We start from the raw sequence: 22,512 nt of genomic DNA on the forward strand, positions 1-22,512 counted from the left end.
TAATTACTTTAATTGTCATTAATAAAACTGTGACAGAAAGAGAAGAAAATCATTGATAAGGGTCAAGGGTCATCATTTATGGTGGTTTGGATGCAGAATCAGAGTCTGAATGGTTAAATAGAGCTTTAAAATCATACGTCACAGGGTTAGTTTATAAATCTGACTAATAATGCAAATAGTTTGTTTTAGTTGTTGTAAAGTGGATAATGCAGTAATGTGACACACATGTGCTTGTGTTTTTCTTTCAGGTTTATATGTTAGTCTGATCTTCTCTGATCGCTGATGCTGAATAAAGAGCCGCTACAGACAGACATCACATTCAACAGAATCAACACACACACAAACACACACTGATCATCACACACACCTGTTTGTGCAACTTTACAGAATCATGCAGTTCATGATTAGAAATCAGACGAGGAAAACTTTAGTTTTTTCCTCTGAAGTGACTTTTGTACTGTTAACACATTTTACATAATAATATTGCCAGTTTTTTTGTGACAGTATGTGTATTTCTGTTCAATTCTTATTACAGTAGATGTAAACTCAATGTAAAAAAGAAAAATGTACAAGAGGTACAAATGTATACACCCTAAAATGTATAAAACATTTATACCTAGATAAAGTATAAAACACAATCTCTACACTCTGTAAGTACAGTGAATTGATTTTGTACAGTTTTATCATCTTTATTCTATGTAAGTTTTGATGTGTCAGGATTCAGCAAAACTTACAGACGTCTATGAGATCTCACACGACTGATACACATTAGATGGTACACTGAAAAAAAAAGGTTTCATTCATCCAATTAAAAAAATTTAGGGTAATGATCCACTTCTCTATTTTTTTTTACTTGAGCCAATTAAAATCAATAGCTTACCCATAGCAATATTTTCTATGTCTATGAAAACTATTTTATAAAACCTGGCACAAAGTATATTTTTCTTGTTGAAGAAAGTCAATTAATTTAAATTCTGTTTTTGATCCAAACAGAAAATATTTAGATTTAATCAAAACAAAAATTTTCTGTTTTATTTGAATTCAATTCCAAATGTTAATTTAAAAACACAAAAAAACATGAAAACATTTCCCCATAGAACATGAAAAAACTAGTTTAACAAATTAACATAGAACAGTTATCTCAGAATCACAACAAATGGCATCAAAACTATATGGTTTTATTCCACAATATGGCAGTACTGAATGTTAGGTGCTAACTCACCTTTTCCGAGGTTGAGCATTACCTGCTGAATAAAATATAAAGTGCTTTTAAAACACTTAGTCCAGGTGCAGCGAATAAATCAGTCTAAAGAAATGCACATAGAGGGCCTGAGATCGGTCAGTTCATCCATTACAAAGTTTTCTTCAGATGATTCTCACTCTAGATGGGTTAGATGTGAACTTGATCAACTCTGGGGATGCTTACTGGATTCTGTCATCCTAACAGAGGAAGAAACAGATCGATAAAGACATTATCAAGTCAGTTAAATTATGCTGTTGTCAAATACTCAAAATCATATGTTCACACTATGTTCTACTTAGAGCTGTTCATGTCCTTGGACCGGGAACTGTGTGTTTCTATGGCAACACTATCAATGCCTAAATTAATCTGCAGCGGTCAGGTAAAGTCACGTGATAGAAGTAGAAGCTCTCTGAAAATTCTACAAGGACATGAATGAATATTTTTTTCAAGTTGTAATCTTGTAATTATGGCAATACAATACAATACAATTTCATTTGTTAAGCACATTTAAAACAACCGAGGTTAGCCAAAGTGCTGGACACTGACATAATTGCAACAGATTTTAAAAACACATAACATGAGCACAATACACAGTTTAAACAAGTGACAAACTAAAATAATAAAATGCAAAGATGAACTCTCAGGCTGGTTTAAAGGCCAATGAATAAAAGTGAGTTTTAAGTCGTTTTAAGTTAAACTGTCAAGGCTGGGAGCCACTCTGACACGCATAGGCAGATCATTCCACAGCCTAGGGGCCACGACTGAAAAAGCTCGATCTCCCCTATTTTTAAGTCTTGTTCTAGGAACGGATAAGAGTAGTTGGTCAGCAGACCTCAATGACCTTAGAGGAGCATGCATCTTCAGTAGATCATCTATGTAAGCTGGGGCTTGACCATGAAGAGATTTAAAAACAAACAATAAAATCTTAAACCGTATTCTAAAACAAACAGGTAGCCAATGAAGAGAGGCAAGAACAGGCATAATGTGCTCTCGTTTACGGGTACCTGTAAGGAGTCGAGCGGCAGCATTCTGAACTATTTGCAATCTAGAGAGAGAGGCCTGGTTAACTCCTATATATAAAGCATTACAATAATCCAGGCGAGTGGTGATAAAAGCATGTATAACCCTCTCCAAATCTTTGAAAGATAAAAATGGCTTCAATTTGGTAAGTAGTCTAAGTTGAAAAAAACTAGCTTTTACTACAGAGTTTATCTGTTTCTCTAGGTGAAGATCACTATCCATCTTTACCCCAAGGTTCGTTACCATAGACTTTACATAGGGTGTCAGGGGTCCCAAGTCCAATTTGGAGGTGCTAGTAAAACTGCTAGGTCTGAAAATCATAATTTCAGTTTTACTTTCATTAAAATGTAAAATGTTTAAAGCCATCCATGCTTTAATATCATAAAAACACTCTAACAGCCTATTTATCGAATCCTCACCCTTACATTTTATAGGCAGGTAGATTTGTAAATCATCTGCATACAGATGGAAACTAATGTTATGCTTTTTTAAGATGGAACCTAAAGGAAGCAAGTAAAGGGAGAAGAGAATCGGCCCCAAAATAGAGCCCTGCGGTACTCCACATGTCACTGGTGCTGCTGGTGAAGTAGAGCCCCCATACCCAACTTTAAACACTCTCACTGAGAGATATGATCTAAACCATTTTAATACAGTGCCTTTAATCCCCACGTTGTGCTCGAGATCCTCAGAACAGGTCTCCATTAACACCCACATAACATACAGCTGATCTGAAGTTCTGCTGTGAGGTGGTTAAATAAGGATATTTAAATAACTAATATAAAAATGCCTTAATAACTTTACTGGTGTGCATCTTGAGACACGACAATGGCACTGACATATTTTAAGATGTGCCAGTACAAGATATTTTCAGTCAAGACAGCTTTAACATGCATTTTAGTCTGAAACTTGTGTGTGAATTCGGGGAATAATGTTTATATAACGTTAGCTGTGCTCTCTTTTCAGTTATGAGGGCCATACTTACACTTCCAAAGCATCTTTTCCATTTATTCTTCCTTCAAAAACAAGAAATTCTTCCTTGAATGAATCGGTTTTTGAATGAATCAAGTGAGCCAGTGAATCAACAGCCCATTCATGAACACTTTCCCTGTGTCCCAATGTGCAAACTATCGAGCCTATGTGCCCTAAATAGTATTGAAAATTATTAATATGAAATACAATTTAGGATGGATGCACATTGGGACGCAAGCTTGTTTCGTTTCTGAATCAGCCATTTTGAATGAGTCGTTTGATTTGAACGATTCAATAAATCATTTATCAAAACAATGGCTTGCTGCCACCTATTGATGGTTTTATTATCTTCATTATTTATCCAGGGCAGTCCTAAACCAGCCAAGCTTTCAACACAAAAACACATTTAGCTAAATATTGTTTAACTATCAATATTGACCAAGCTGGATGTTATTTGACTCTGCGGTGAGCACTTCTTTAGAAACGAGTGCAAATCTGAGCGGGACTATTGAGATCCGCTCCTTCCAAAAAACAAAGACAGGACAAAATGGGTGAATCGCAAGAGCATTGTTGGAAATTATGCAGAGGATTGAGAGGAAAGGAAGAAGTTAATGAAAGAGATGGAAGTACAAGAAAAGCAAAATTGCTCATTATATCAGCAGTGATATAAAACAGTTGAGTTCTGTCGAGATGAGTTCTTGAGTTAAAAACATTCTTAATTTACTGAATTTAAAAATAATAGTATAATGTTACTGTGAAATCACAAAACATGTAAAAAATAATCACAAACGTCATCTCTGCATAAGCTGCAAGTTACATATAACAGTAAATGTCGCCATTTCAACAGATTTGTAACGTTAATAATTTATAAACTAAAGTCAACAGATGGGAATAAATCAGGGAAAATGGTAAAATAGAAAACCATAATTGTATTTGGAACAATTAAAACTATTTTTTAGTCAATCCAGGAACCGTTGTGGTACCTGATAGTTTTCAGTGATGCGCGGTTGATCCGAAATGAGCGGATCAACTTTTTCATTCGACCCTGCCTAATAAATACACAGATACGTCCATAGGCGTAGTGTTAACTTATGTCCAATAGTTCAGAGGAGAGCAATAAAAGCGTTAGTCGATAGGCTGAGTCGTATGTCAATCAAACTGTTGACTGGTGCACGAACGCCTCCTCAACTCCTCAGATTGGACTGGAGAGCGCGCGCTGTTCAAGCAGCCATGGCCACAAAAAAGAGAAGATGCAATTTAAATAGCGAATGGACCACAACATACTCTTGGTTAAGACCTGTAGATGGCGAAGCAGAGAGAATTTTTGGCATTTTATGCAAAAGCAGTTTTTCTGTGGGACATGGGGGAGAATGCGACATGAAGGGACATGGTGCATGTGAGCATCACAGAAAAAAGCACATCATCAAGAAACATGCAAATCAGTGCAATCGTTTTCCAATAAACCCACAGGCTGACAAAGTTTGGGCAGCAGAAGTGACAAGCATTTATCATGCCGTACATGACTGCAGTAACAAGTTAGTCCCAGTCATTTTTCCTGATTCTGAAATGAAAGTGACGTGACATTCAGCCAAGTATGGTGACCCATACTCAGAATTTGTGCTCTGCATTTAACCCATCCGAAGTGCACACACACAGAGCAGTGAACACACACACACACACACTGTGAGCACACACCCGGAGCAGTGGGCAGCCATTTATGCTGCGGCGCCCGGGGAGCAGTTGGGGGTTCAATGCCTTGCTCAAGAGCACCTAAGTCATGGTATTGAAGGTGGAGAGACCTTTCTCTCTGGCGTTCATGGCGAGTCTGCATCGTCAACTTCATCTTTGCAGCGACAGAAACAGAAACACCAGTTTATTACTAAACAATTAAATGAGTCCTTGCTAATTTAGACACATTCATAATCATTACTTTAACTGGTTCTTTGTGGCACGCCTTATGTGTGCGGTCATAACGCTTATGCTGTAGGCTAGCCTATAGTATATTTAAGTAATTAAATTAATATAAAGGGGCGACGCATTTACTACTTTTAAAAAATGCGGGTCAGGAAGCGGGTCGGGTACAATATTTTCTTTTTCTTTTTTTGTAGTCCGAGTTTTCGGGCGGGTTAGTTGAAAACATCGGTCGGGTGCGGGTTGTTCATACATTGACCCGCGCATCACTGGTGCTCACTGATACCAGAAACACTGCTCCGCCTTCGCTCCATGGCTAAAGTACAGGTGAATCTCAGTAAATTAGAATGTCGTGGAAAAGTTAATTTCAGTAATTCAACTCAATTTGTGAAACTTGTGTATTATATAAATTCAATGCACACAGACTTAAGTAGTTTAAGTCTTTGGTTCCTTTCAGACTTGTATGCGTTTCCAGTTATCAGTCTAAATGTTGAACAATGATTATTAAATCAAACAATCGATCGAGTGATTTGAGGGTGAGAGAGTGAGATAATTTCTGATTATCGCGTTTAGGCTAAAAATAGGTTCGGCGCTTGGAACATAAGATCACGAGCATCTTGCAGTACATTTAAAATATTTTAAATATAATATTTGACGCCGTCAGATTTTTTTTTATAGGTTTAGGGGGAGCTACGACAGACAACAACACAACCCTTACGAAAATTAACATTTTAATATTTAACTATAAATCCAGAGAAAATGGTTACTATTGTTTAACTAATATTATACTGATAACCAAAAATGTAAAATTATTTTACAAATGTATTTATTTAAAAATAAATACAAATCCATTTGCAAAAAAAAAACAAGGTTATTTTACTTTTATACAGGCTAATAAAAGCATGGTAATTTTTTGTAAGGGAAAAACATGACTCGTGTACAGTATTAGGATTTTTCTATAAAGATATTGTAGTATTGTAGAGTATTGTATTGTAAAGTATAGGTTTGTTCAATCTTGAGTATTAAAGTGACGAGAGAGATGGATAACAGGGCAAAATAAAGAGACTGAAGAGAAAAATGGAAGTGAAGGTGCAGTTCAGGAGAGAACTTTTAATTATTTTGCATGTCCCCAAATTAAAGATTTAAACCTTTTTTATGTCAGGTCCATACAAAAAATAGTTTTGTCCATGAATTTGTTTGTATGAGTTTGAATTTTCCAGTCTGAATTTTTTTCCCAGTCCGCCCCTCCTGTAAATTAATGGCAAAGACATGGCTTCATTTACTACACATAGGCCTACTAAAGCTTGCAGTGTTTTAACCTCTGCTGCCTCAATATAGGAGTACACGAGCACATAAACATAATTTCTAGAACATGTGCATTTTACTTATTTTGAGAAAACTATCATCATATACAGAGACAGCAGTTTCAAAAAAACACCAATGTTTCAGGAGTTTATTACACAGAATACGTCACATGCTTATTAGATAACTGTATTTAAGTTGATGTATATGCTTTTATTTATTATTCTTTAATTTTCACAAATTTAGAAAAGTAATCAAAAAGTACTCAAAAGTAATTAGTTACATTACTTTAATAAAGTAATTGAAAAAGTTACACTACTATTACATTTTAAACAGGGTAACTTGTAATCTGTAATCTATTACATTTCCAAAGTAACCTTCCCAACACTGCTCAAGCCGTATAATTGGTTGACACCTCGTGTATGATTGACAGGAACAGAATGTGAGGCTGATCAGACAGTCGAAATATAATATTTTTTTGTTTGTTTTTTGAATTAGTCAATTATTTTAAATAAAATAAAATGCATCCATTATTTCATTATTACATAATTATTTAATTTCTATAGGCTATATTTTCTTTTAATAGAGCCAGCTCCCATCGTCCACCTACAAGAGCCGGCTCTTAGAGTCGGCTCATTCGCAAACGACCCATCACTAGTTGATTCACCGTTGAAATCGCTACGCGGTTTCACCGTCTTACCTTCTTCACGGGTGAATTACGGTCGGTCTGCAGACCTTGGATTAACGCTGATGAGGTGTTGATTTTGAAAAGTTAATAAACGTTGATAACACGATGTTGTTTCACCGTCATGCCTGGCACCATGTATAAATACACACTTGTATGTTCAATTAGATCCTAGTTTGCATTTAGATCAACACTGTACATGCAAGGCTAAAAATCAAATGGCTGGCAGCAATGGCTTTACAATCAACTTCAATAAACTACCACATGCTCAAAATTGTAAAACAGCAGTTTTATTTAGGAAACATACTTTATAAAACAGATGAAAATAATCCCAAACTTTATTATGCAGAGTATGCATGGATGTATTGTTAAAAAATTGAAGTAGAACAATCCAAATACAATAATATTTAAAGGTTTATGTAAAATAATTTGGCATTTAATTTCTAATTTTTGCGGCACTTGCAAGAGAAACTCTTGTACCTTTATGACTGAAACCATTCCGTTAAAACTGAAACTTCTTTGGGATGGCACCACAGGGCATCGTTCACTTGCAGAGCGCAAACTTCTGGAGGGCACATAAGATTTAACCAGTGAGTTTAGGTATGTTCACGTTTCAGAATAACTTTGATATTGTGAAAAATATTTAATACTGAATGCAAAATAAATCACACAATATTTTCACTTTACAGTTCAGTAACAGGGGAGTTGGAAACAAAGTGGACAACACTATTTATTAAACACTTATTTAATGTCTTCAGATGCAATCATACAATTCACAAATTATTCATAAGCAGTGTTTTCAGTTACACTGTTTTAATCAGAACACTAGCAATACAGTGTAGTAAAACAAGTAAAATCTAATTCAGTAAGTTTTTATTAAACTAATCAGAGTCGAGTCAGGTTCCAGTGAACTCTCCAGAGTCGTGTCAGGTTCCAGTGAACTCTCCAGAGTCGAGTCAGGTTCCAGTGAACTCTCCAGAGTCGAGTCAGGTTCCAGTGAACTCTCCAGAGTCAGGGCTAGTCACCATGGACTTTCCAGAGTCAGGGCTAGTCACCATGGACTTTCCAGAGTCAGGGCTAGTCACCATGGACTTTCCAGAGTCAGGGCTAGTCACCATGGACTTTCCAGAGTCAGGGCTAGTCACCATGGACTTTCCAGAGTCAGGGCTAGTCACCATGGACTTTCCAGAGTCAGGGCTAGTCACCATGGACTTTCCAGAGCCAAGGCTAGTCACTGGTGTTCTTCATAGACAAAGTCGAGCCACCAACGATCTTCATGAGCAAAGTCAAGTCACCAACGATCTTCATGAGCAAAGTCAAGTCACCAACGATCTTCATGAGCAAAGTCAAGTCACCAACGATCTTCATGAGCAAAGTCAAGTCACCATTAACCTCCGTGAACTAAGTCAAGTCACAGTTGATCCTCAGGAACCAAGTCAAGTCACCGTTGATCTTCATGAGCAAAGTCAAGTCACCGTTGATCTTCATGAGCAAAGTCAAGTCACCGTTGATCTTCATGAGCAAAGTCAAGTCACCGTTGATCTTCATGAGCAAAGTCAAGTCACCGTTGATCTTCATAAGCAAAGTCAAGTCACCGTTGATCTTCATGAGCAAAGTCAAGTCACCGTTAATCTTCATGAGCAAAGTCAAGTCACCGTTGATCTTCATGAGCAAAGTCAAGTCACCGTTGATCTTCATGAGCAAAGTCAAGTCACCGTTGATCTTCATGAGCAAAGTCAAGTCACCGTTGATCTTCATGAGCAAAGTCAAGTCACCGTTGATCCTCAGGAACCAAGTCAAGTCACCAACGATCTTCATGAGCAAAGTCAAGTCACCAACGATCTTCATGAGCAAAGTCAAGTCACCAACGATCTTCATGAGCAAAGTCAAGTCACAGTTGATCCTCAGGAACCAAGTCAAGTCACCAACGATCTTCATGAGCAAAGTCAAGTCACCTACGATCTTCATGAGCAAAGTCAAGTCACCGTTGATCTTCATGAGCAAAGTCAAGTCACAGTTGATCCTCAGGAACCAAGTCAAGTCACCAACGATCTTCATGAGTAAAGTCAAGTCATCAACGATCTTCATGAGCAAAGTCAAGTCACCAATGATCTTCATGAGCAAAGTCAAGTCACCAACGATCTTCATGAGCAAAGTCAAGTCACCAACGATCTTCATGAGCAAAGTCAAGTCACAGTTGATCCTCAGGAACCAAGTCAAGTCACCAACGATCTTCATGAGCAAAGTCAAGTCACCAACGATCTTCATGAGCAAAGTCAAGTCATCAACGATCTTCATGAGCAAAGTCAAGTCACCAACGATCTTCATGAGCAAAGTCAAGTCACAGTTGATCCTCAGGAACCAAGTCAAGTCACCAACGATCTTCATGAGCCAAGTCAAGTCATCAACGATCTTCATGAGCAAAGTCAAGTCATCAACGATCTTCATGAGCAAAGTCAAGTCATCAACGATCTTCATGAGCAAAGTCAAGTCACAGTTGATCCTCAGGAACCAAGTCAAGTCACCAACGATCTTCATGGGCACAGTCAAGTCACAGCTGATCTTCATGAACCCAATCAAATCACCACAGATCTACCAGAGCCTCGTCACATCTCAGCCGAACTCCCAGAGCCTCGTCACATCTCAGAGCTCTCGTCCTATCCTGTCACGGCCAGGGAGGCCGTCAATGAGCTCTCATTCATTCCGGTCTGGGCTATGGAGACCATCCACCAACTCTCTGTCTGTCCTGTCATGACCACGGAGGTCCTCCATGAACTAACCGCCTGCCCTGTAATGGCCAAGGAGGCCAGCTACCATCTCATCACGGCCACGGAGGCCGCTATTAACCTGTCAATGTTCTCTGTTTCAGTCCCACCTGAGCAGACTTGCGGTCCGGTGCCATCGACTCCACTGTGGTGGTCCTCTGCTTCGCCCTGGTGGGCTTCTGTCCCGTCTGCTCGGCTGTGGTGGTCCTCTGCTCCGCCCTGGTGGGCTTCTGTCCCGTCTGCTCGGCTGTGGTGGTCCTCTGCTCCGCCCTGGTGGGCTTCTGTCCTGTCTGCTCGGCTGTGGTGGTCCTCTGCTCCGCCCTGGTGGGCTTCTGTCCCGTCTGCTTGGCTGTGGTGGTCCTCTGCACCGCCCTGGTGGGCTTCTGTCCCGTCTGCTCTGCTGTGGTGGTCCTCTACTCCTCCCTGGTGGGCTCCAGCTCCACCTGCTCCACTCTGGTGGGCTGCCACGCCACCTGCTCTGCCTTGGTGGACCCTTGTTCCAGATTTAGGCCCAAGGCGGGCTCCCGTTCCCGAGTTAAGCCCATGGCCCAAGGTCCCCATCGACTTTCCAGAGTCAGGTCAAGTCTCCACTGACCGTCCAGAACAAGAGTCCAATCAGGTCACTGTTGACCATCCAGAGTCAGGTCAAGTCTTCGCTGACCTTCCAGAGTCAGGGTTAGTTCCTGTTGGCCTTCCAGAGTCGAGTCAGTTGACCGTTGAATTTTCAGAGTCGAGTCAGGTTCCAGTGAACTCTCCAGAGTTGAGTCAGGTTCCAGTGAACTCTCCAGAGTCGAGTCAGGTTCCAGTGAACTCTCCAGAGTCGAGTCAGGTTCCAGTGAACTCTCCAGAGTCGAGTCAGGTTCCAGTGAACTCTCCAGAGTCGAGTCAGGTTCCAGTGAACTCTCCAGAGTCGAGTCAGGTTCCAGTGAACTCTCCAGAGTCGAGTCAGGTTCCAGTGAACTCTCCAGAGTCGAGTCAGGTTCCAGTGAACTCTCCAGAGTCGAGTCAGGTTCCAGTGAACTCTCCAGAGTCGTGTCAGGTTCCAGTGAACTCTCCAGAGTCGAGTCAGGTTCCAGTGAACTCTCCAGAGTCGAGTCAGGTTCCAGTGAACTCTCCAGAGTCGAGTCAGGTTCCAGTGAACTCTCCAGAGTCAGGGCTAGTCACCATGGACTTTCCAGAGTCAGGGCTAGTCACCATGGACTTTCCAGAGTCAGGGCTAGTCACCATGGACTTTCCAGAGTCAGGGCTAGTCACCATGGACTTTCCAGAGTCAGGGCTAGTCACCATGGACTTTCCAGAGCCAAGGCTAGTCACTGGTGTTCTTCATAGACAAAGTCAAGTCACCAACGATCTTCATGAGCAAAGTCAAGTCACCAACGATCTTCATGAGCAAAGTCAAGTCACCAACGATCTTCATGAGCAAAGTCAAGTCACCAACGATCTTCATGAGCAAAGTCAAGTCACCATTAACCTCCGTGAAATAAGTCAAGTCACAGTTGATCCTCAGGAACCAAGTCAAGTCACCGTTGATCTTCATGAGCAAAGTCAAGTCACCGTTGATCTTCATGAGCAAAGTCAAGTCACCGTTGATCTTCATGAGCAAAGTCAAGTCACCGTTGATCTTCATGAGCAAAGTCAAGTCACCGTTGATCTTCATGAGCAAAGTCAAGTCACCGTTGATCCTCAGGAACCAAGTCAAGTCACCAACGATCTTCATGAGCAAAGTCAAGTCACCAACGATCTTCATGAGCAAAGTCAAGTCACCGTTGATCTTCATGAGCAAAGTCAAGTCACAGTTGATCCTCAGGAACCAAGTCAAGTCACCAACGATCTTCATGAGCAAAATCAAGTCACCTACGATCTTCATGAGCAAAGTCAAGTCACAGTTGATCTTCATGAGCAAAGTCAAGTCACAGTTGATCCTCAGGAACCAAGTCAAGTCACCAACGATCTTCATGAGCAAAGTCAAGTCATCAACGATCTTCATGAGCAAAGTCAAGTCACCAACGATCTTCATGAGCAAAGTCAAGTCACCAACGATCTTCATGAGCAAAGTCAAGTCACAGTTGATCCTCAGGAACCAAGTCAAGTCACCAACGATCTTCATGAGCAAAGTCAAGTCACCAACGATCTTCATGAGCAAAGTCAAGTCACCAACGATCTTCATGAGCAAAGTCAAGTCACCAACGATCTTCATGAGCAAAGTCAAGTCACAGTTGATCCTCAGGAACCAAGTCAAGTCACCAACGATCTTCATGAGCAAAGTCAAGTCACCAACGATCTTCATGAGCAAAGTCAAGTCATCAACGATCTTCATGAGCAAAGTCAAGTCACCAACGATCTTCATGAGCAAAGTCAAGTCACAGTTGATCCTCAGGAACCAAGTCAAGTCACCAACGATCTTCATGAGCCAAGTCAAGTCATCAAAGATCTTCATGAGCAAAGTCAAGTCATCAACGATCTTCATGAGCAAAGTCAAGTCATCAACGATCTTCATGAGCAAAGTCAAGTCATCAACGATCTTCATGAGCAAAGTCAAGTCACAGTTGATCCTCAGGAACCAAGTCAAGTCACCAACGATCTTCATGGGCACAGTCAAGTCACAGCTGATCTTCATGAACCCAATCAAATCACCACAGATCTACCAGAGCCTCGTCACATCTCAGCCGAACTCCCAGAGCCTCGTCACATCTCAGAGCTCTCGTCCTATCCTGTCACGGCCAGGGAGGCCGTCAATGAGCTCTCATTCATTCCGGTCTGGGCTATGGAGACCATCCACCAACTCTCTGTCTGTCCTGTCATGACCACGGAGGTCCTCCATGAACTAACCGCCTGCCCTGTAATGGCCAAGGAGGCCAGCTACCATCTCATCACGGCCACGGAGGCCGCTATTAACCTGTCAATGTTCTCTGTTTCAGTCCCACCTGAGCAGACTTACGGTCCGGTGCCATCGACTCCACTGTGGTGGTCCTCTGCTTCGCCCTGGTGGGCTTCTGTCCCGTCTGCTCGGCTGTGGTGGTCCTCTGCTCCGTCCTGGTGGGCTTCTGTCCCGTCTGCTCGGCTGTGGTGGTCCTCTGCTCCGCCCTGGTGGGCTTCTGTCCTGTCTGCTCGGCTGTGGTGGTCCTCTGCTCCACCCTGGTGGGCTTCTGTCCCATCTGCTCGGCTGTGGTGGTCCTCTGCACCGCCCTGGTGGGCTTCTGTCCCATCTGCTCTGCTGTGGTGGTCCTCTACTCCTCCCTGGTGGGCTCCAGCTCCACCTGCTCCACTCTGGTGGGCTGCCACGCCACCTGCTCTGCCTTGGTGGACCCTTGTTCCAGATTTAGGCCCAAGGCGGGCTCCCGTTCCCGAGTTAGGCCAATGGCGGGCCCCTGTTTCCTATGCCAGGCCCAGGAAGGGCTCCTGTTTTCCTGAGTTAGGCCCAGGAAGGGCTCCAGTTCCACCTGCTCTGCCCCAGTCCACTGCACTTCCTCATGGACCTGGCCCTCCATCCCTCCCCCTGTTCCGCCTCCGCTCCACCGCCCTCCTAGATTGTTTTGAGCGTCTGGAAGCCGCTCCTTTGGGGGTGGGCTATGTCACGATTATTAGATGGAGTGCCCATGAACTTCATTAGAGGGCACTCCACTCAGGACCATTCCACCCATCAACCACCAGATGTCACTTGGACACTAGCACCTCTCATACTGTTGCACCACACCCGAACTACATTACCCATGAGTCACTGCATCACAATCACCCTGCCACACCTGCACCTCATTCATCAGCCAATTTCCTTGCCACACCTGCACCTCATTTACACACACACATAAAAGCAGCACATTCACTCTCACTCACTGCGAAGTCTTGTTTAGCCAGTCTGACATTTCCGAGCGTTTTCCCTGTGTTTATTATTCCTGTGTTTTGACCTTTGGACTGTTTATTCCGACTCTGATTCTCCGCTGCCTGTCTCGATCCCTGCTTGTTTCTGATTACGATTCTGGTTATCCCTGACACACCTGACGCCATTCCTGATTTCTGCCTGTTTGACCATTCTTCAATAAAATGCTGCATATGGATCCGAACGCCTCCGACCCCTTGTTACAAACGCCATCTGGGCCTGGTGCTTTTCTTCTTTTGTTTTTCTTGAAGACCTGGCGCACATCATCTTCACAGATTTGAAGAGCAGGAGGTATGGAGAGGGGGATTGCAGGAGGTGTTAATGGTTGTGTAGGGAGATGGTCAGAGTGGGTGTTGGGGGTTTTAAATCTACAATAAAACTCATTCAGGTCGTTAGCAAGTCGTTGATTAGCCTCAGTGCAAGGGGATGGTGTCTTGTAGTTTGTGATGGCTCTCAGTCCTCTCCAAACTGAAGTAGAGTCGTTGGAAGTAAACTGGTCTTCCAACTTTTTAGCGTAGGTCTTTTTAGCCGCTCTAATCTCTTTGTTCAGTGTGTTCCTGGCCTGATTGTACAAGACCCTGTCCCCATTTCTGTAGGCATCCTCTTTGGCCTGACGAAGGTGTCTGAGTTTTACTGTAAACCATGGCTTATCATTGTTGAATGTTAAATAAGTCCTGGTAGGAATGCATATATCCTCACAGAAACTAATATAGGATGTTACAGCCTCTGTGAGTTCGTCCAGATCGGTGGTAGCAGCTTCAAAAACACTCCAGTCAGTGATGTCAAAACAAGATTGTAAATCCTGCTCTGTTTCGCTGGTCCATCTCTTCACAGTCTTTACTACAGGTTTAGCAGATTTAAGTTTCTGCTTGTAGGTCGGTATAAGATGAACCAGACAGTGATCAGAACGTCCCAAAGCTGCTCGTGGAACAGAGTGATATGCATCCTTTATTGTGGTGTAACAGTGATCCAATATATTACTGTCTCTGGTGGGACAGGTAACATGCTGTCTGTATTTTGGCAGTTCACGGGAGAGATTGGCTTTATTAAAGTCCCCAAGAATGATTAAAACAGAGTCCGGGTGTTGTTGTTCTGTGTCTGTGATCTGATCAGCGAGTTTCTGTAAAGCTGAGCTCACATGCGCTTGTGGAGGAATGTAAACACTAACCAGAATGAACGAGTGAAACTCCCGCGGCGAATAGAACAGCTTGCAGTTGATAAACTGCATTTCTAGATCAGGACAGCACAGGACAGTACAGTAATGTTAACACCTTGCTCTTTGTGTTTTTAGAATGTGTCAGGTCTTTTCACAAACAAAATGAAATAGAGGTGAAGAAGCTAAAAGTAACCAACAGAACAACACCAGACACAGAATGTATTCGCCAAGTAGAAATTTTTTTGTCCAACGCCAACACCAGGCTGAAAAGGAAACCAAATAAAGGAAAAAGCTGACTTTTTGTTTGATTGTTTTTATTGATGGAAATAAAGAATGTGGGTGTAAAAGTTTGAATTAACTGAATCATTTTAGATAACAGTGAACTAACACAATTATTGCATAGTGGTGTTATATGGTGATCTCACAGTATGAGCACACAGTGATCACAGTATGAGCACACAGTGATCACAGTATGAGCACACAGTGACCACAGTATGAGCACACAGTGACCACAGTATGAGCACACAGTGATCACCAGTGTTGGGGAGTAACTAGTTACATGTAACGGCGTTACATAATTTAATTACAAAATTATTGTAACTGTAATTAGTTACAGTTACTAAGAAAAAATGAGTAATTAAATTACAGTTACTTATGAAATTTTTAACGATTACAAAGGGGATTACATTTGAATATTTACACACATCCACATACAGATTTAACTGATTTCTTTCCCAAATTGCGCTGACTATTCTGAGACATACCGCCCTAATAATTTCCGGGATGCGGAAATACAGTCTGGTTCGTAGAATCCAGTCATAAAAACGGAATGCCTAATGCAGACGGAATATGCCACATTTTGGATAACTAAATCAAAAGTCAGTACACTTGAATCAAAACATGTCATTGACTAGTGTCTGTGAATATAAAGCCCCAAAAATTCAATATATGACTTGCACAATCTGCGTGTCTGTGGAAATCAGGCGCGGACTGGACACCGGGAGAACCGGGACAATTCCCGGTGGCCAGCAAACCGATTTTGACCTACTATTTAATATCATTATTGTATAATTGCCTGCCGAATGTACTAAAGCGATCATTTGCGAATCCGCCATTTGATAATTAAATCTCTAATAAATCATGAAGAGTCATGACTCGCGCGCTCTCCGCGCCTCCGCCAAACGGTTTGGATCAGACTCAGAGTAATCAATGCGAGAGAGAGAGAGAGAGAGAGAGAGAGAGAGAGAGAGAGGGAGAGAGAGAGAGAGTATAGAGTGGACTGATGGAGCAGAGAAGCAGAACTACTGTTCAGGGTTTCACGTCAGTTTCATCTGTAAAGATGCTTTTTTGTCTTTGTTTTTTTATTTATTTAATCAAGCAGCAGCACGTTGCTCATCAGTCATCACTCAAAATACTATATAAAGGACATCATTATTATCTGTTGTAATGTTACAGTAGGAATTTATCTGAAAAAAAAATCCGATTTTTTTATAGGTTTAGGGGGAGCTACGACAGACAACACCACAACCCTTACGAAAATTAACATTTTAATATTTAACTATAAATCCAGACAAAATGGTTACTATTGTTTAAATGTGGTAACCAAAAATTTAAAATTATTTTACAAATGTATTTATTTAAAAATAAATACAAATCCATTTGCAAAAAAACAAAAACAAAACAAGGTTATTTTACTTTTATAGAGGCTAATAAAAGCATGTTTAACTTTTGTAAGGGAAAAACATGACTCGTGTACAGTATTAGGATTTTTCTATAAAGATATTGTAGTATTGTAGAGTATTGTATTGTAAAGTATAGTTTTGTTCAATCTTGAGTATTAAAGTCATGAGAGAGATGGATAACAGGGCAAAATAAAGAGACTGAAGAGAAAAATGGAAGTGAAGGTGCAGTTCAGGAGAGAACTTTTAATTATTTTGCATGTCCCCAAATTAAAGATTTAAACCTTTTTTATGTCAGGTCCATACAAAAAAATAGTTTTGTCCATGAATTTGTTTGTATGAGTTTGAATTTTCCAGTCTGAATTTTTTTCCCAGTCCGCCCCTGCTGTAAATTAATGACAAAGACATGGTTTCATTTACTACACATAGGCCTACTGAAGCTCGCAGTGTTTTCAACCTCTGCCATCTCAATATAGGTGTACATGAGCACATAAACATAATTTCTAGAACTGCTGTGAGTCACTTCATGAGCATTTTACTTATTTTGAGAAAACTATCATCATATACAAAGAGACAGCAGTTTAAAAAAAACACCAATGTTTCAGGAGTTTAGTACACAGAATACGTCACATGCTTATTAGATAACTGTATTTAAGTTGATGTATATGCTTTTATTTATTATTCTTTAATTTTCACAAATTTAGAAAAGTAATCAAAAAGTACTCAAAAGTAATTAGTTACATTACTTTAATAAAGTAATTGAAAAAGTTACACTACTATTACATTTTAAACAGGCTAACTTGTAATCTGTAACCTATTACATTTCCAAAGTAACCTTCCCAACACTGGTGATCACAGTATGAGCACACAGTGACCACAGTATGAGCACACAGTGACCACAGTATGAGCACACAGTGAACACAGTATGAGCACACAGTGATCACAGTATGAGCACACAGTGACCACAGTATGAGCCCACAGTATGAGCACACAGTGAACACAGTATGAGCACACAGTGAACACAGTATGAGCACTCAGTGACCACAGTATGAGCACACAGTGACCACAGTATGAGCACACAGTGATCACAGTATGAGCACACAGTGACCACAGTATGAGCACACAGTGACCACAGTATGAGCACACAGTGAACACAGTATGAGCACACAGTGAACACAGTATGAGCACACAGTGATCACAGTATGAGCACACAGTGATCACAGTATGAGCACACAGTGACCACAGTATGAGCACACAGTGAACACAGTATGAGCACACAGTGACCACAGTATGAGCACACAGTGAACACAGTATGAGCACACAGTGAACACAGTATGAGCACACAGTGATCACAGTATGAGCACACAGTGATCACAGTATGAGCACACAGTGACCACAGTATGAGCACACAGTGACAACAGTATGAGCACACAGTGACCACAGTATGAGCACACAATGAACACAGTATGAGCACTCAGTGACCACAGTATGAGCACACAGTGACCACAGTATGAGCACACAATGAACACAGTATGAGCACACAGTGACCACAGTATGAGCACACAGTGACCACAGTATGAGCACACAATGAACACAGTATGAGCACACAGTGAGTGCGTAGTGACCTCACAGTGATCACAGTAGTTTTATTTTAGCACTGATTATTTTTTAAACGATTAATCTAGCGATTATTTTTTCGATGCATCGATTAATCTAACGATTAATTTTTCCAGACCGATTCAATTTCGATTATCTCCCCATTAATTGACTACTAACAATTTATACATGTTGATTTACATATCTGAATGAAAAAAACATGAATTCCTTAACATTGCAATATATGTTTATTGCTCTTAAAATTACAAAATAAAAGACTGACTAAGAAAGCATTACTTTGTTCTTATAATTTGTAAAATTTTCAATTTAAATACATACGTTTAAAAAAATATATATATGATGCTGTTGTCTGCTGAATAATGAATTTGCATTATTCTTGTAAATCTGACAGAGCATGTACTGTAAAATAAAAATACATTTAGTTGTTTTTTACTGTGTATGAATTAAGTATTTTCCCAGTTATTTTACTGTGTTCTAGAAAATAATGCTTTATTGATAATAATGTGATGAAATATTAAAAGGCCATTTAATACGTTTACTTACAGATCAAACAGTCTCTTTGTGAAGCTGCATCCGGTTCAGAGAATCAGACTGAAATCTGCTGCTCAAACTGTTGAGATCAGATTGAAATCATCAGAGATCTTGTTGAAAATAAATGTCAGTCACTCGAAACATCAGACACAGCTGTATGTGGAGCCAAACAGTCAGGAACAGCACAATGTTTGGTGGAAAGTTTTCTCTTTTTATTTCTTATGTCCTCATTCATTGACTGTATCTGGACTCTAAAATGTTTAGCCAGGTGTCTGCAAGCTAATAGAGCGACATCTTCTGACAGCTCAATCTGCTTTAACAGAAGAACCAGCAGAGGGTAATAAAGAGCAGTCATCCGGCGGCTCCATCATTCCAGACTCAGGAAGCTCACCTGTGTGCGATGCTTTCGGTTTTGTTTTACTTGGATCTCGCTAAAGCTGAAGTGGTTTAGACACACAGACAACTCAAAAATGCTGGGTTCAGTCTGTTGGGTCATTTTATTGGGTTGTTTTTAATATTTTTACCCGGGTGCTGGGTAGTTTTTTTTGTTAACTAAGTTGTTAGGCCATTTTTATCACTGGGCTGAGCTTGTATCTGATGAAACAACCCGGAGTTACAATCAGAGCTCGGGAGTCCTCCACAGGAGAGAGCTGCTCTCAGCGCCGTCGATCTGCTGCACTTCTTCAGCGAAATAAAGGTTTCTATACATTGAATTTCATTTATAAAGTCTTTACTGTGCTGTAAATTGTGTTATTTTACGAGATGTGAGTCAGCAGCGGTCGCTTCACTCGAGGGAAACACTTTTGTCTTGCATAACAGACATGGATTTTATTATATATTCGTCATGACTTAGGGCATTAAATTATTAAAGAATGAAACGGAATCTGGTGGATTTTGCAGAAAACTTTTGAACTGTTGAATCTTTTTATGATTTTTTAAAATATGACTCTATAGTGAGGTAAATAGCTTTAGTAATGATTTTGGCAAGCAGTTATTAAACAATAAAACAGTACAGCAATATCATAATGACCACAGGGGGAGATGTAGAACAAGAATTTGCAGAACAGTTTTATTTGATTTTTTCTTTATGAATTTTTAAATTGTGTCTACCAACACTAAGTGTCTCAGGCCAAAACATGCAAAACACATTTTACAAACTAATTGCAAATGTTTTATTGAAAGTGTAATACATTAAATTGAAATAATAAAATACCATTAAATAAAAAACGTCTATATAATGTTTTTTTTTCTGTGTAAACTAAAGTCAATATCTAACTGAAAAAGAATGTCTGCTGATTCAGATGATGCCAGTTCTGAACATATGCAATAACATGATGACAAATCTAATTAATACAGAAGTTAAATCTTGATTACTGATTAGAAATCAGAAGTCAGAGTCTTCTGTTTTCTATAAACACATACATCTTGTGTTTTGTTGTATCTGAGTGTTTCTGTCTCATCAGACGTATCTGTGCAGCTTCATGAAGACTGAATGAATCATGGAGGACACACAAGCATTCAGAGATGGAGATATTTCTCCAGGAGGCAGGTATGTCAAAGTCTTCATATGATCTTAATGTTAAATAGAAGATACACTACACCACATGACCAGGGTGTTTAGGTCTTCAAATACTGACACTAATACACCAAAGATACCACAGACAGATAGACAGGTGGATGGATAGATGGAATTATCCTTGTCATCACTCCTCAACATATCTTCAGCTTTATTTATTTATTTAAACTTATTTATGTAAAATCTATCAGTTGGATTCTTATCTCTACTATATTATCTATTTTCCAATGTTTTTATTCTATTAAAGTCAATTTCAGGTGGACAGATCAAACTCTTCAGAGCCCAGCTGTGTGTCCATGAATGGCAACTAGTCTATAGAAGAACCATTACATTTTCAGGGAAGACACACATCACCTGAACTGAGGTACAGGGATTTTTTTTAAATCATCAAATTACAGCACAAATGAAACAGCTCCATTACTTTAATAAGAAAACGCATCAACAGAACAGAAGTCACTGCTATATGTCTTTAATAATACAGTACACTATGACAAACTATCTGTTCAGAGATTTCAAAACTGAGAGCCATCTTGACTTGGTACAGACACAGTGAACACATCCTGACTGTAGATACGGGCGAGCAGAAGAAAACGGACTCATCCTGTTGCCCTGCGTCACTTTGACCATCAAACTTTGAAGTTAACTTTAAAAAAAAAAATTAAAGAAAAAAAAAAACGATCCTCCTGTAAAAAGCAATTACTTTGAGATATGGTTAAAAGAAGTTTTGTTACAGTATTTCACAATACTTGTTCATTTGATGCATTCATCTCATCTGTGGATTATTAGGTTTTTGTTTGAAAACAGAAGCATGTCAAATAGACTCTGATGGGATTCTTCAGTTTTAATAGCTCTGATAATAAACAATGTTAAATGCAGCTAAATTTTATTGTAATAAAAACGCACAACAAATACATTATTTACCCGTTTGCACCTGCAAAATGTCTATTAAACATTTTCCTGTGTGTTAATGTCAGTGTTTGACATGTCGACTATCTGAGTTTTTCCTCCTTGTAGATTTCTCTATATTTTCATCTCTATTATATTACTTTTATATTTATGTTTTTAACATAAACTAATTCTAATGCTTGTAAGATGATAAACTGCATTTTAAAATTTTTACTCCAAAATCATCAGGTACATCAACAAGCATAATTTTGTTTGATGGACATGGACAGGACAGGACCCTTAAAGTGTTTGGTTAACTTACCTCTGTTGTAAGATCAACTGAGACACAGCTGCACATTCAAGAACAGTCCTTCAGTTTTTATGTCAAGTAAACATAAAATCAACTGCGATTCTTTTCCCTTTGTTCTATTCTTTATACTTGTAACAAAATGGACTCGGGAACAGAAGGTTAGTTGAAAGATGATTTATTGAAACAGGTATGTAGAAGACAGGGAAGTGATGCAGGTGAGTATATCCATTGGAGAGGCAGATAATGGTGGCAACAGTAGGAATTGATACTAGTATTCTTCTTACAGACAGTGGGGTGACCAGGATGGCTGAATGGTTGCACACACTTCGGGAGTGACGTAGGAGAGGAAGACTTGGAAGAGGAGATTGTTGGAGGAGCACTGGAGGAACTCGGAAGGTTAGGATATTTCCGCTGGAGAAGAGGTAAGTTGAGAGGTAAGTTTGAGGAGTCATTACAAGTAACTAAGACAGGGTAAGTTCCTCTCTGAAGCTACGAGATCGGACAAGGTGATGATTGAGGTGTGTGATTTTATGTGCTGGTGAAATTGTGACTGAATGAGATCAGGTGCTGGTGATTAAATGACTGAATTGTGAACAGGTGCTGGTGATTAATACTCGAATGAGGGAGTGCGCTGTGAGTGATGAGCCTGACCGACTTGTGACTGTACTCCCCCCTCCCGGAAGGCTCGTCCCGAGCCGTAACACCGGGGAGGGGGGGTGGGCGTCTTGGAGGGTGGTGCAGGACAGGAACAGAGTTGAGGAGGACCTCCAGGACAGATCTGGAGACTGGGGCGAGCATGGCAGATCTAGAGACATGGGTGACCATGACGGATCTGGAGACGGAGGCGACAATGGCGGATCTGGAGACACGGGCGACCCTGGCGGATCTGGAGACACGGGAAGCCATGGCGGAGTTGCCTTCGAGTCCGCATCTCCAAGCCCCGCCTCGGCCTGGATCGATACTGCCCCCCTAAAAAAAATACTTGGGAA

The 22,512-nt window shown here is 40.4% G+C and overlaps 1 protein-coding gene across 4 annotated transcripts in view; it reads left to right on the forward strand.

The window, feature by feature from the left end:
* LOC132144948 (NACHT, LRR and PYD domains-containing protein 1b allele 2-like) overlaps positions 1-22,512 on the forward strand; it is a 173,491-nt gene that overhangs the window by 56,034 nt on the left and 94,945 nt on the right. Inside the window, exons 1-4 of one of the 4 annotated variants that reach the window (XM_059555546.1) lie at positions 19,396-19,449; positions 20,216-20,301; positions 20,576-20,692; positions 21,810-21,945. The exons of 1 other annotated variant lie outside the window; for it this stretch is intronic. The gene's annotated coding sequence lies outside the window, so the exon portion shown is untranslated. Of the gene's footprint in view, positions 1-19,395; positions 19,450-20,215; positions 20,302-20,575; positions 20,693-21,809; positions 21,946-22,512 lie in introns of those variants that run through there. 2 more of the 4 variants (XM_059555545.1, XM_059555547.1) reach the window with 2 other exon arrangements.

This window comes from Carassius carassius, chromosome 8 (genome assembly GCF_963082965.1).
Source record: "Carassius carassius chromosome 8, fCarCar2.1, whole genome shotgun sequence".
NCBI classification, from domain to species: Eukaryota; Metazoa; Chordata; class Actinopteri; order Cypriniformes; family Cyprinidae; genus Carassius; species Carassius carassius.